We start from the raw sequence: 13,269 nt of genomic DNA, 5'->3' as shown, positions 1-13,269 counted from the left end.
ATGCTCCACCTCAGTCGCCGCATCTTTCAGAAGTGTGGCGGGGCCTGCTGGACGATTGCCCGTCTCCTAGTGCGCTCCGTACTGCAGCCACGGCTTGTGCATCAGGCACAGTTCCAGCACAGGACGTAGGTGGACTGGGCTCTGCTTGAGGCCCTCAACAGGGCCGCCATGCGCACGATTACTGGCCACTCTCGCATAACACCGAATCCCCCGCTAAAAGCCGAAGCCGAGCTAAACACGCTAGATTAGATCATTCATCAGCGTCGTTCCGCTCGCCTGCTAAAGCGTGGATATGTACCGGACGCAGCAGCTCTCACTGCATATATGGGCCAGGTTCCTGATACGATGCCAGCCTTTTCTGCGGCTAGACCGCCCTTGCTCTACCATCAGATGACGGACAACAAGCCCCTGGCGAGGCTACATGTCCGAATCTCTGGCCTTAATCAACCTCCGGATGCAGCCCTTCTTCATGTCCGTCACCGGGCGCCTGCGACGCGGCCACGAGCCATGCAGGCTTTCGTGGACCGCGGGGCACATGACTGCCTCATCCCCGCACGGGGCACCTTGAGTATTCATGGTGACGGTGAGCAGCGACACCGCGGACCCCGAAACATAAACAAACGGCCGAAAAGAAGCCTATACGAGATAACAATAGGTCAACATCTTCTTATAACTCAGAGTTTTCACTGCATGAGCTGAGGGCTGCTTTGAGAACGTGTAAGCCCTCAGCTCCAGGCCCAGACAACATCACATATACAATGATACAACACCTACACGCAGACACACTTGAAGCACTTCTAAATCTATATAATAAAATATGGCTTTCGGGGCACATCCCACACTCTTGGAGGGAGGCCATAGTAGTGGCTTTCTTGAAGGAAGTAAAGGACCCGTCGTCCCCCTCAAGCTACCGTCCTATAGCCTTGACGAGCTGCCTGTGCAAGCTCTTCGAGAAAATGATCAATCGCAGGCTCGTGTACTTCCTTGAGTACCACGGTCTTCTCGAGAGCTGCCAGGCAGGCTTCAGGGTGGGGCGATCGACGAACAATCAACTGGTAGCACTTGACTCATACATCAAGAATGCTTTCGTGCATAAGCAGTACTGTTTAACTGTCTTTTTCGACCCCGAGAAAGCCTACGACACCGCTTGGCGTTATGGGATCCTTAGTGACCTCAAGTAATTCGGTGTTTCCGGTAACATGTTGAACACCCTTGTTAGTTACATGTCAGAGAGAACGTTTTGAGTAAGAGTTGGCTGTGCACTCTCAAAGGTTCACGTCTAAGAAAATGGCGTGCCGCAAGGTGGCGTATTGAGTTGCACTCTCTTCATAGTAAAGATGAACTCTCTTGGAAAAACACTGCCACCAACAATCTCTTATTCCATGTATGTAGATGACATGCAGATATCTTTTAAATCGTGTAATATGTCGATATGCGAACGTCAAGTCCAGCTCGGCGTCAAGAAACTTGCCGGCTGTGCAGACAAGACTGGTTTTAACTTGAATCCTGTAAAAAGCTTCTGCGTTGTGTTCTCCAGGAAGCGCAGGGTCCATATGGACCCAGACATTACTCTTAATGGCATGTCGCTTCCTGTGAACAAGGAGCACAAGTTTTTAGGTGTGGTGTTTGACCACAAACTCACATACATCCCACATATCAAGAAACTTAAGCATAAATGTCTGAAAACAATGAATATCCTTAAGGTTCCCTGCTACCAATCCTATGGGGCTGACAAAGCACTCCTACTACGGCTCTATACTGCTTTGGTTGGTACTCGTTTAGACTATGGCAGTGTGGTATATGGGTCGGCGACGAAAACAGCGTTGCGAATGCTTGACCCAGTGCTGCACTTGGAGCTACGGCTTGCGTCGGGTGCTTTTCGCACTACCCCTGTCGAGATTCTGCATGTCGAGTGTAATAAGTGGAGCCTTGCGAACCAACGGACGTACATAGACTTACTTTATGCTTTTAAAATTTCATCGCTGAATAACCATCCTTTTTATCCTGTCTTTAACAACACATCCACATCTGTGCTCTTTGTAAATCGCCCATCCGTTCCTCTGCCCTTTTCACTTAGAGTGAGAGAGCGAGTCGGATCTCAGCGCTTCGTTTTTAGATGTGTACAGGTCACCCTTTTCAAACATTTTACCGCCTTGGCAAGTTCACGCTGTGTCCTGTGACCTTTCTTTTATAAAACTTGATAAAAATCGGGTACCGCGAGCTGCAATACTGCTGCACTTTTCTGTCTCTGCAGTTTAAATACCCACTTGCAGAATTTTACAGTGACGCTTCTAAAACCTCCACTATAGTCTCCTGCGCTGCTCATGTTCCGAATTTTAATGCAGCCAGAACCATGAGCGTGCGCACAACAATTTTTTTACCAGAAGCGTATGGAATTGATTGTACGACACATACTTGAAAATCAAATTCCGCAGTCTATCATCTACACAGATTCCTTGAGTGTTGTTCGCGCACTGTCATCGCATAAGCCCCCCAAAAACCACATAGTTAATCTTGTATTCAACACCATCATGTCTGTGTATGCGCAAAAGCATCAGCTGCTCCTCTGCTGGGTCCCAGGACACGCTGGGATTGCTGGGAACGAGTTGGCAGACGAGAGGGCCACTGCTGGTGCACTCAGAAACACTGTAGACATTACAACGATACCCCACACAGACCTCAAGCCACACATAAGACAACACCTGCGCAGAACATGACAAACCCACTGGAACGAACAGACAGACGACAAACTACATGTAATAAAGCCGCACTTGGGACGGTACACAGCTGACTCACACAACAGACACACGGAAGTCGCCTTTGGTAGGCTGAGGATAGGGCACACCCATGCAACGCACTCGTATCTTCTGACGGGATCTTCTAGACCCCAGTGCAGCAGGTGCGGAGAGGCCCTATCCGTAGTGCACATACTAATCACATGCGAGGCACTTCACACAGCCCGACACAAACACTTCAGAGAACTCTACAGACAACGTATTCCCCTACATCCATCCCTGTTTCTGGGTGACGATTCCATGGTTTCCGTGAAACGTGTGTTTGAGCATTTTCCAGACGTTTAGTTTTTAAACCTCATTTCCTATCACGCATAATCCAAACTGGCCCCATACACCAGACAACAGCATTATCTTTAACTGATTTTACTATGTTCGGTTGACACGTTTTTTTACCTACCTTTTTGTGGTAACCACTTCACTTCATTAAATAACCTTTTCTCTGGCGCTCTTTGCCCTTAGTCGGCCTTGCGCCATAAAAACCCAACCATCATCATGACTGCCTCATAACCACAGCCTTGGCTTTTTCCTCTCATTAAACCTTAAACTAGTGCTGCGCCAACGAGACCCTCCTCCCTCTACCAAGACTGTTGGCAGAACCTACTGCTATTCGGGATGATCTCCAAGCGCTTGCATTGACAGTAACTACCAGCGTGAAACTGGAAATATACACGGACTCAACGACAGCGTTACGTGATTTACGTCGCGTTGCGCGTAGCACCAGCATGTCGGCACGTATTCACGCGATCCTGGACACATACCCATGCATACCTCGGCAAAGTTGGCGCGGCTCACTCAAACTCACTGCCAATTTTTTTTTCGAATCATCACTCACTCAAACTCAGACTCAATGCTGACCAGCACATCTGGGCTCACTCAAACTCAAACTCACATTGAGCGCCAAACTCAGAACTCACTCGGACTCAAAACTCAAAATGTACTCAGAACTCAAAATGTACTCAGACTCAAAATGTACTCAAAACTCAAAATGTACTCAAACTCAAAATGTACTCAAACTCAATATGGACTCAAACTCAAAATGGACTCAAAACTCAAAATGTACTCAAACTCAAAGTGTACTCAAACTCAAAGTGAACTCAAAACTCAAAATGTACTCAAAACTCAAAATGTACTCAAACTCAAAATGTACTCAAAACTCAAAATGTACTCAAAACTCAAATTTACTCAAACTCAAAATGGACTCGAAACTCAAAATGTACTCAAAACTCAAAATGAACTCAGAACTCAAAATGGGCTGTGAACTCAAAATGAATTCAGAACTCAAATAGCCTGACAACTCTCTCATGCTAGGAATTTACTCGGGGTGAGATGGACTCTGATTTCATTAGCAGTCAGTGTTTTCAAATTCACGCGGGGTAAAAATATTACGGGTGCAAATTCGGGAGCTCAAACTCTTGCATTCGCCCCGACATGACACCGTAGCTCCTGTGAGGACGGAAACCATTTTCGTTGCAGATTTAATACAGCTATACCTGCTGCCCATGAAGAGTAGCGCTGGTTGAAAGTAATTGTACGTATATATTGAATACCAAACTCTTGATGTAGGCTCCGTGTTCGTGTTCATGACAGAGGCGGTCCAGGCTCGATGGTGTGCTGGGTCCCCAGGTCGAAACAAGCAAGATTGGGTGAGGAGACGTGCGCTCACTGCTCCGTTCATTCATGTCGAAGCTGTTTAGAGTTACGGTTCCGTGCATTCTTGCTCTGCATCCCGAAAAAACGCCTTGTGTCAAATCGGACTGTCCCCGCGAATCTCTGAAGTGCGATTCTTTGCCGAGTACACCCCTCCCCCTATCCCCGCCATGATCTTGTAACGCCCTGCATATACACAAAAGTGCAGATATCACGGAAGTTCAACTTGTAATCATTATAAAAGCGTAAATGTAGAGAATTGATAAAACTAAATGTTAAAAACTAAAAAAGAAATAAGAAAAATATCGAAAATGGCGAACCCATTAACACGGGAGTCATAGATCGTCTCAGATTGGGTGAAAATGCAGAGAGGTGTGGCGCTAAAGAATGTGGGGTATCAAATTGAGGGTCTCGAGGAGGGAAATCACGTGGGACAAACAAAAAAGTGCCTCGTTGTTTGCTGAGGCACTTGTATTAGTTTGTATTAGCATTTGCTAGGTGGGATGAGCTCTCGTAGCTCGGAAAAACACCATGCTGTCGTTCTAAGCAATGACCGCCACCGTACCCAGCTGTTGACTTCCAGCATGCACACGTGTGTGTGTGTTTGAGAGAGTGTGTGAGTGAGAGAGTGAGAGAGTGTGTGAGAGAGAGAGTGAGCGAGAGAGAGTGAGAGAGAGGGAGAGTGAGTGAGAGAGAGTGAGAGTGAGAGAGTGAGTGATAGTAAGAAGGTGAGAGAGTAAGTGAGAGTGAGAGTGTGAGAGTGAGAGAGTGTGAGTGTGAGAGTGTGAGAGTGTGTGAGAGTGAGAGAGAGTGTGTGAGAGAGAGTGAGAGTGAGAGAGAGTGTGACAGTCTGAGAGTGTGATAGTGAGAGAGTGTGAGAGTGAGAGAGTGTGAGTGAGAGAGGGAGTGAGAGAGAGAGTGTGTGAGAGAGAGTGAGAGTGAGAGAGTGAGTGAGAGACTGAGAGTGAGTGAGTGAGAGAGAGTGAGAGTGAGAGAGTGATAGTAAGAGAGTGAGAGAGTAAGTGAGAGTGAGATTGAGAGAGTGAGAGAGTGTGAGAGTGTGAGAGTGTGAGAGTGAGAGAGTGTGAGAGTGTGTGAGAGTGAGAGGGAGAGTATGTGAGAGAGCGTGAGAGTGAGAGAGAGTGTGAGAGTGTGAGTGTGAGAGTGAGAGTGTGAGAGTGAGAGAGTGTGAGAGCGAGAGAGTGTGAGTGAGAGAGGGAGTGAGAGAGAGTGTATGAGAGAGAGCGAGAGTGAGAGAGTGAGTGAGAGAGTGAGAGTGAGTGAGAGAGTGAGAGTGAGAGAGTGTGAGTGAGAGAGTGAGAGTGAGTGAGAGAGTGAGAGTGTGAGTGTGAGTGTGAGTGTCAGAGTGTGAGTGTGTGAGTGTGAGTGTGAGTTGAGTGTGTGAAGGTGTGAGTTGAGTGAGTTGAGTGTGTGAAGGTGTGAGTTGAGTGAGTTGAGTGTGAGTTGAGTGTGAGTGTGAGTGTGAGAGTGAGAGTGAGAGAGTGAGAGTGTGAGTGAGAGTGTGAGTGAGAGTGAGAGTGAGAGTGTGAGTGTGAGTGAAAGTGTGAGTGAGAGTGACAGTGTTAGTGAGAGTGAGAGTGAGTGTGAGTGTGAGTGAGAGTGAGAGTGTGAGTGTGAGTGAGTGAGAGTGTGAGTGAGAGTGAGAGTGTGAGTGAGAGTGAGAGTGTGACTGTGACTGTGAGTGAGAGTGAGAGTGTGATTGTGAGTGTGATTGTGTGATGTGAGTGTGAGTGTGAGAGTGAGAGTGTGAGTGTGAGTGTGAGTGAGAGTGAGAGTGAGAGTGTGAGTGTGAGTGTGAGTGAGTGAGTGCGCGTGTGAGTGTGAGTGTGAGTGTGTACCTTTTGGTATATACCTTTTGTATATCCTCATAATTGTAAGCAGAAAGCATGTTTATTTTTGTCCCACGTGATCCCCCTCGACGACACCTTTAATTTGATACCCCACACACCCCGCAGGGTCATATGGAATTCATACCAGTCAAACTAACCATGACTCTCATGACTGTAACCAGGGCGCCCCACATGCTTCAGCGGCCTCACCTTAAATTTAACCCAATCTATGACTCATAATGACTATCTCAGGATTCGAACTACGAAGCCTTTTTTATTTGGGGTGTAGCCCGAAAGAACCCATTCCCGTTTGACCCCTTCCCGTTTGAACCCATATCCGAAACGCCCTTCCCGCTTGACCCGTCCCGTGTGCGCCCGTTCCCGAAACGACCTTCCCGTTTGGGCTCTTCCTGTTTCAGCCCGTTCCCAAAACGCCCTTCCCGTTACAACCCGCTCCCAAAGCGCCCTTCTCATTTGAACCCGCATCGTTGCAACCCATTTGAATTTCTGAAAATATGCGTTACCGTCTACGAAACTTATGCACTAAAAACTTGTATGCACCAAATTTTCCGGAATCGACCGATATTTCCGGCCGGTAAAAGTTTCCGAATGCCTCAGGCGGATCCTGCCCGCTTGACACAAAATTTGTAGCGGCGAAAGTGTACTATAAAGATGCCCAATATCTTGAGGAATGCACGCATTGGGTTTTTCTGCAGTTGGTGTTCGTAGGTGCAGCTGAAATTTATTTATCAGCCGCTCTTATGCTCATTGTTTGGAGCGTAGCTTTGTCTTCGGGTTCTAGAGAACTATAGATCAAAGATATCCGTAGGAGAGACTTTAAAAAGGCAAAAACATGTGCATAAATCTGAGAATTGGCTACAAATGCCTTTCCTACGTGCGTAATGGGCAGATATTTTTACTTATTTATTGATACTTTACGGCCTGGTCGGGCTCATGCAGGAGTGAACATAAAAACACATCAGTATTGGTTGGCGTAGTTGAAAAACGCCCCACACAAATAAGTAAAAGACATAAATATGTAATAGACGCAAAGGGGTCCGAGCAAGGATATTCATTTGTAATGTATTCCAATTTTAAAATACGACGATTCAACCAGAACACATATTTACAATACGCGGGGAAAATTCTTCTAACGATACCGAGTTCACTGTTCGTTCAGTTAACTTATTCCAGCAAGAAATTGCACGAGGAAACAAAGAGAACTTTCGAATAGTAATTCAGCTGATCGGCTGCCTAATAGTCTTACTATGATGTCTTCTCGCTGAACGTCTGAAAGGCCCTTGGAGGTAGTATTCCCGCGACAATTTTAAGTTTCCATAGTACAGAAAATTTAGGCTAGAGACGACCCTGCACTGCTTAAGTTTTTGAAGGTTTGCCCTATTCTGCAAATTGAGTACGCTAGAGTGACGGCAATAAACAGAATCAATAAAACGCAAAGCTAAGTTTATAATTTTCGCCGCTTCTCATGCCTGCGATTTTTTATAGCCAGATGTGGCATATGTATCCAAATACATAGGGTTACTTTATTTTTATACGTCTTTTTATCTTTTATGGTTTTATCTGTTTCTTTTCAACATTGATGTACACTTGCGCTATTATAACGATTAAATGTGTTAGTCCGCCAAATACGATTTCTTTAAAGTGAGGGTGTTTTTGCGATTTTTTATATGTGCTTCCGGGGCGCTTTTCTGGGCTTTTTGGTTTTATCATTTTTTTGGTTTGTGAATTTAAAAGACTTGTTTGTTAATTTAAAAGATTTGGTTATTAATTTGTTAATTGTTAATTTGTTTGTTAGGCTTTGTTAATTTTAAAAAATTGTTAATTGGTATGACTTGAATTGTAACCAAATTTCGTCGTCTGTAGATTAAAAAAGTGAAGCCCAGGTTTGAAAAGCAGTCAAGGACTCTGGATGTACTGAGCATGCTATCGCAGCGACAAACGGCAATAAATGAAAAATAATATGAAAATGTTTTTATAACGTTTCATAAACTATTCCGGGAAAGGGCTAATTAAATAGGGAAATACGAAACTGCAAGGTTCTTTCGCCCCGGGTTGAAATGGGAAGGAACAAACGGGAAGGTTGAAATGGGAACGGGTTCAAACGGGAACGGGCCAAGTGGGAAAGGGCGAAACGGGAAGGTCGTTTTGCGCCGGGTTGAAACGGGAGGGAACAAGCGGAAAGGGTGAAATGGGAATGGGTTCAAACGGGAACCTCCCTTTATTTGTACCACGTGATTCCCCTCGTCAAGACCGTACATTTGATACCCTACACGCCTTAGCGGGATCACTTCGAATTTTACCCCAATATAAGACTCGCCATGGCAATCTCATGGTTATAACCAGGAAGCATTTTTGTATTTCTCCCACGTGATTCCACTCATCAAAACCATTAATTTGATACCCATCACATCCTAGCGGAATCAATTTGAATGTTAAACCAATCAATGACTAACCATGACTATCTCATGATATAGCCCTACCACATTTTTGTCCCACGTGATTTCCCTTATCGGAACCTTCAATTTGATGCCCCGGACACCCAATGGCATGATTGTGAATTTTAACCTAATTTATGACCAATTTTGACTATGTCATGATAATAATCAGGAAGCACGTGATTACCCTCATCGAGACCTTTAATTTGATACGCTACATGCCCTAGCGTCATGAACTTGAATTTTAACCGAATCTATTACTTACCATGACTACGTCATGATATATCCATAACGCATTTTCGTCCCGAATGATTCCCCACATCGAGACCTTGAATTTGATTCCCCACATGCCCTCGCAGCGTCATTTTGAATTTTAACCCAATCTATGACTCCTTATGACTGCCTGATGACTACAATCAGGAAGATTTTTTTATTTACCCCACGTGATTTCGTTAATCTGGACCTTTCATTTGATACCTTACACGCTTTAGCCTCATCAGTTTCACTTTTCACCCAATCTAATGTGGTCATTTCTGTCTTAAGGGGCGCTGCCCAGTCAATTCAGCTAATTCATTTGAAACAGTAGAAAGGACAACCCCCGCCCACATTTCCCCCCGGCTCTCACTTCTTCTTTTGTGACCCCTACAATATCAAGCCGTTAACAGTAGCAGGCGAACAACCAGCACGCCAGCGCCGCCATGTGCTTCCCCACCACCCTTTCCCACGCTCTTAGTGGATCCGTCAGGAGGAAAAGTTAAGAAACCCTTTTTTATGACCTCACCAGTCAATTATCACTCACGCGCCCAGCCGCGAAAATTAGGTATACAGCAAGTGCTTATGGCCATGAAAATTCAACAAGAAACTAAAAAAAGTCAGACACCCCCTCCCTCCCAACCGATCATGCAGATCGCGATTGGTGCCGCACCCGCAGGAAACCTGAATTCCGAGCCCACAGTGACGCATGAAACTTAACAGCCAACCACAGCTGCCTGCTAGGCTACTCATATGTACTCAAACTCAAAATGGACTCAAAACTCATATCTACTCAGAACTCAATATGTACTCAAAACTCAATATGTACTCAAACTCAAAATGTACTCAAACTCAAAATGTACTCAAACTCAAAATGTACTCAGAACTCAAAATGGACTCAAACTCAAAATGTTCTCAGAACTCAAAATGGACTCAAACTGAAAATGTATTCAGAACTCAAAATGGACTCAAACTCAAAATGTACTCAGAACTCAAAATGGACTCAAACTCAAAATGGACTCAAACTCAAAGTGTACTCAGAACTCAAAATGGACTCAAACTCAAAATGTACTCAGAGCTCAAAATGGACTCAGAATTCACTAGGTCTCAGGTGTACTGAAACTCAATTCGACTCAAACTCAGTCAAGATCACTCGGCTCAAACTCACTCAAGCTCAAACTCACCATGTCACACTAGCCTCGCGCTCACTCATACTCCAACTCACGCGTGAGTTTGAGTCCAAATGAGTCTGAGTGAGTGGACTCATGAGTGAGTTCGCCGACCTCTGTACCCATGCCCTGTGGGTGTTTTGTGGATTCGCCGTGACATGCTTCCTGCCCACATAGCGGCGGATCGCGCCTGTTGCCGTATAGACCACGGAGTAAGATAAAAAGGAACGCCGACTGTGGCCCAGAAAAAAATAATTTGCGAGGGATGATAATGCCTCCGCGCCACCTGGCGCCCAGCTTTCACTTTGAGATATTCCTGTTTCGTGCCCCTCTCGTCGTTGTACATTTGTACATTGCTCTCCCCTTGCTCGCTCTCCGCAGCGGCTGACTGACTGACTGAACAAACTTTATTGAGGAATAGGAAAAGGAGGGAATGGGGTAGGGGATAGAGTGGAGTGGATTTCATGGGTGAAACCCTAGGTCTAGGGCCCCAGTGGCTAGTGCACCTGTCTTCGCTCTCTCCAGCAGGTTGAGTGCTTGCCAGGCCCGCCTCCCATGTATCCAGTGTAGTAGGCTGCGTTGAGGAGTTCCTGGTGCCTGTTCCCCATATGATTGGACAGGACCATGTGGCATGGAACAGCGTGGCTGGCACGGGCTTGTTTCCCTTCGCCGTGACATCTGTCTTCTAACATGTCGAACTGTGCGCGCATCTCAGACGCGCTCGGAATCTCAATCACGGTGCGCGGCCGCAATGAGCGCGGGGGTAATCGCACACCGCCACATATGTTACGATTGATTATTCTCTAACAGGGAACGTTTTGTTTGGAATAACAAAGGCAGACTGAAGAATATCGATATAACCCAGGAGATCTAAGATGAAATTGTACGACGACGATTTCAGAACAAGCACACAAGAAATGAGCCAGTGTATACCGCACACTGCAACATGACGTCTAGCCTGATTCGGCTTACGCTAAAACGGTACAGCGCAAAAATCGCTCTTTCTTGGCCGCCCGCTACCCTGCTGTGCGCTTAACGATTTATGCTTCTTCTGCACACATGCAACGTTTACGTCCGCAGTAGACATAGGCGTGCGGCAAAGATGCATATAGGTCCACACAAGAAATTGACGGCTCCCGCCTGGCCATGAATATGGAAAGGCGCCGTCAGCGTCATTACGCTAGAAGAGAATTTCGTACGCTATGTTTGCTTCAACCCGCGTCGTAACTTACGGCCCGCATGTTCCCTGCCACTGTGCGGCCGTAAAAGCTTGTCGATGCCGACAGGGCATACCGCCAAATGCATTGCTGGGCAACGTGTTCTGATGATCTGGTTTGTGAAAATAAATATGTTCTAGAATAAAGAGCGAAGCTGGATAATCACCTATATAGCGTCATAAGAAGTTCTTGCGTGTTTTCTAAAATTACATAGAATTTAAAATAAATAAAATTAAATTAAATTTGTAACATGCGCCTAATATACACATGTCTTATTAGCTTATCTTATTAATTGCGCCATCGGCGGAAGTCTAGCTGCCCCCTGCATGTCGTATCTACGTATCGTAATTAACAGCTGCACAACCAGTTGAGGGGTTGCAAGTACTCCGAAATTAGAGATGGAGGGGAGAAGGCAAGTGGTGTGTCGAAAAAGCGTGGAACTAAGTGGAGTTGTGATACGGGAACATTTCTCGAGACGTCCCCCGCGTGCCCCTAGGGTGGTTGTTTTGGCACTGCTCACAACTAGCTTGAATTGATGAAAGAAGCAGCTGTTCATGCACTTCAAATCGTTAAGTTGATTGGATACTCAGTGTTGCCTTCAAAAGAACCTAGCCCCAATCATCATTTTTCATGCCACACTCCGCGTTTTACGTACTCTCTGCACCAAGGAGCAAGCTGTTTTCGACTGTGTGTATGTAGGTCTCTGGAGCGCCGTGCGCTATACAGTAGCGTGGTATGCAGTAGTAGCAGTACGCATAATGCAATGCGTGTGGTCGTATTCAGTCCGAAAGGAGAAGAAAAAAAGCTCGGGGCTACACCCCCGCGTGATACGAGCAGACATACTGAAAACATTCGGCATGTGAGCCCACTGTTTAGCATTCATTCCGATTTTGAGCAGTTTAGTTTACAAGTTGCGAGAAGGTGGAGGGCACTTTTAAATCGCCATTTGTTAGGACTAGTTGGTTTATGTATTACACGTAGAACACAACATAATTCCTATACGCTAATTTACGGAACGTTGTGCCATTCGTGGCCCGAAGTGCGGTAAAGGAAGCATTTCTCTAGCGGCCATATGTCTGAATGTCGTCTCTGCATTTTGGTATTCCCGTTCTGGAAACAAATCTTCGCCGTACGACAACTTAATTCCATCGGGTACCGGTTACCCAGGAAGTGCTGTCGAACCAGTTAATCAGGCCCGCAACGAACGCGAAGCTGCGCCAAACGAACAGCCTCCGAAGCAGACGACAAATTCGGCCGAAATGCGTCTGGCCTCGCCGTCGTGCCCCACGAACTGAGCAGCTCCGGAGCGCGGGGATCGCTAAGCCATTCGTAGCGCCATCTACATATTGTGCGCCACGACTGAGGGGCATTAAGGCACGGCCGGACTGGAGGAGCTGCGAGCGCGCACTTTCATACGGCCTGCGCACCTAAGAAGGAAACGATACAGCAGATTCTTGACAGAGTGAGGGCGCTCCGAACTAACCCTCTACCCTTCCAACCCGCCTTTCTGTTAGTCGACGCATGCCTCTGGCCGAGTGAGCCGACGACGCTTGCCGCGCGTATAATGGATCTGCCGCGGAATATCACCGGTATCAATGGATACCTTCGCTGCTATATCTCACCAAAAAGAAGTCTGGTTGTGCGCTTCAGTTGCATGATTAAGAATTTTAGCTTTATATTTTTGCCAGTGCGCTTCGCTGCCGGCGGTTTACTCAGCCCTATCGGAGCGTGAATAGTAGAATCACTTTAGCTAAGCGATAACCGCATCTGTCTCGACGGGAAATCATTCGCGTCACTGGTCGGGCCCTGTGCGTGTGCAAACCAAGACATCATCCAAGAGGAAAAATAAATGATATTTCAGTCACGCTAAGTGCCGTGTTTAT

Source organism: Haemaphysalis longicornis, unplaced genomic scaffold (genome assembly GCF_048455015.1).
Source record: "Haemaphysalis longicornis isolate Haplotype H1 unplaced genomic scaffold, Haemaphysalis longicornis Haplotype H1 scaffold_1, whole genome shotgun sequence".
Taxonomy (NCBI): Eukaryota; Metazoa; Arthropoda; class Arachnida; order Ixodida; family Ixodidae; genus Haemaphysalis; species Haemaphysalis longicornis.
This window is presented reverse-complemented; position numbering follows the sequence as displayed.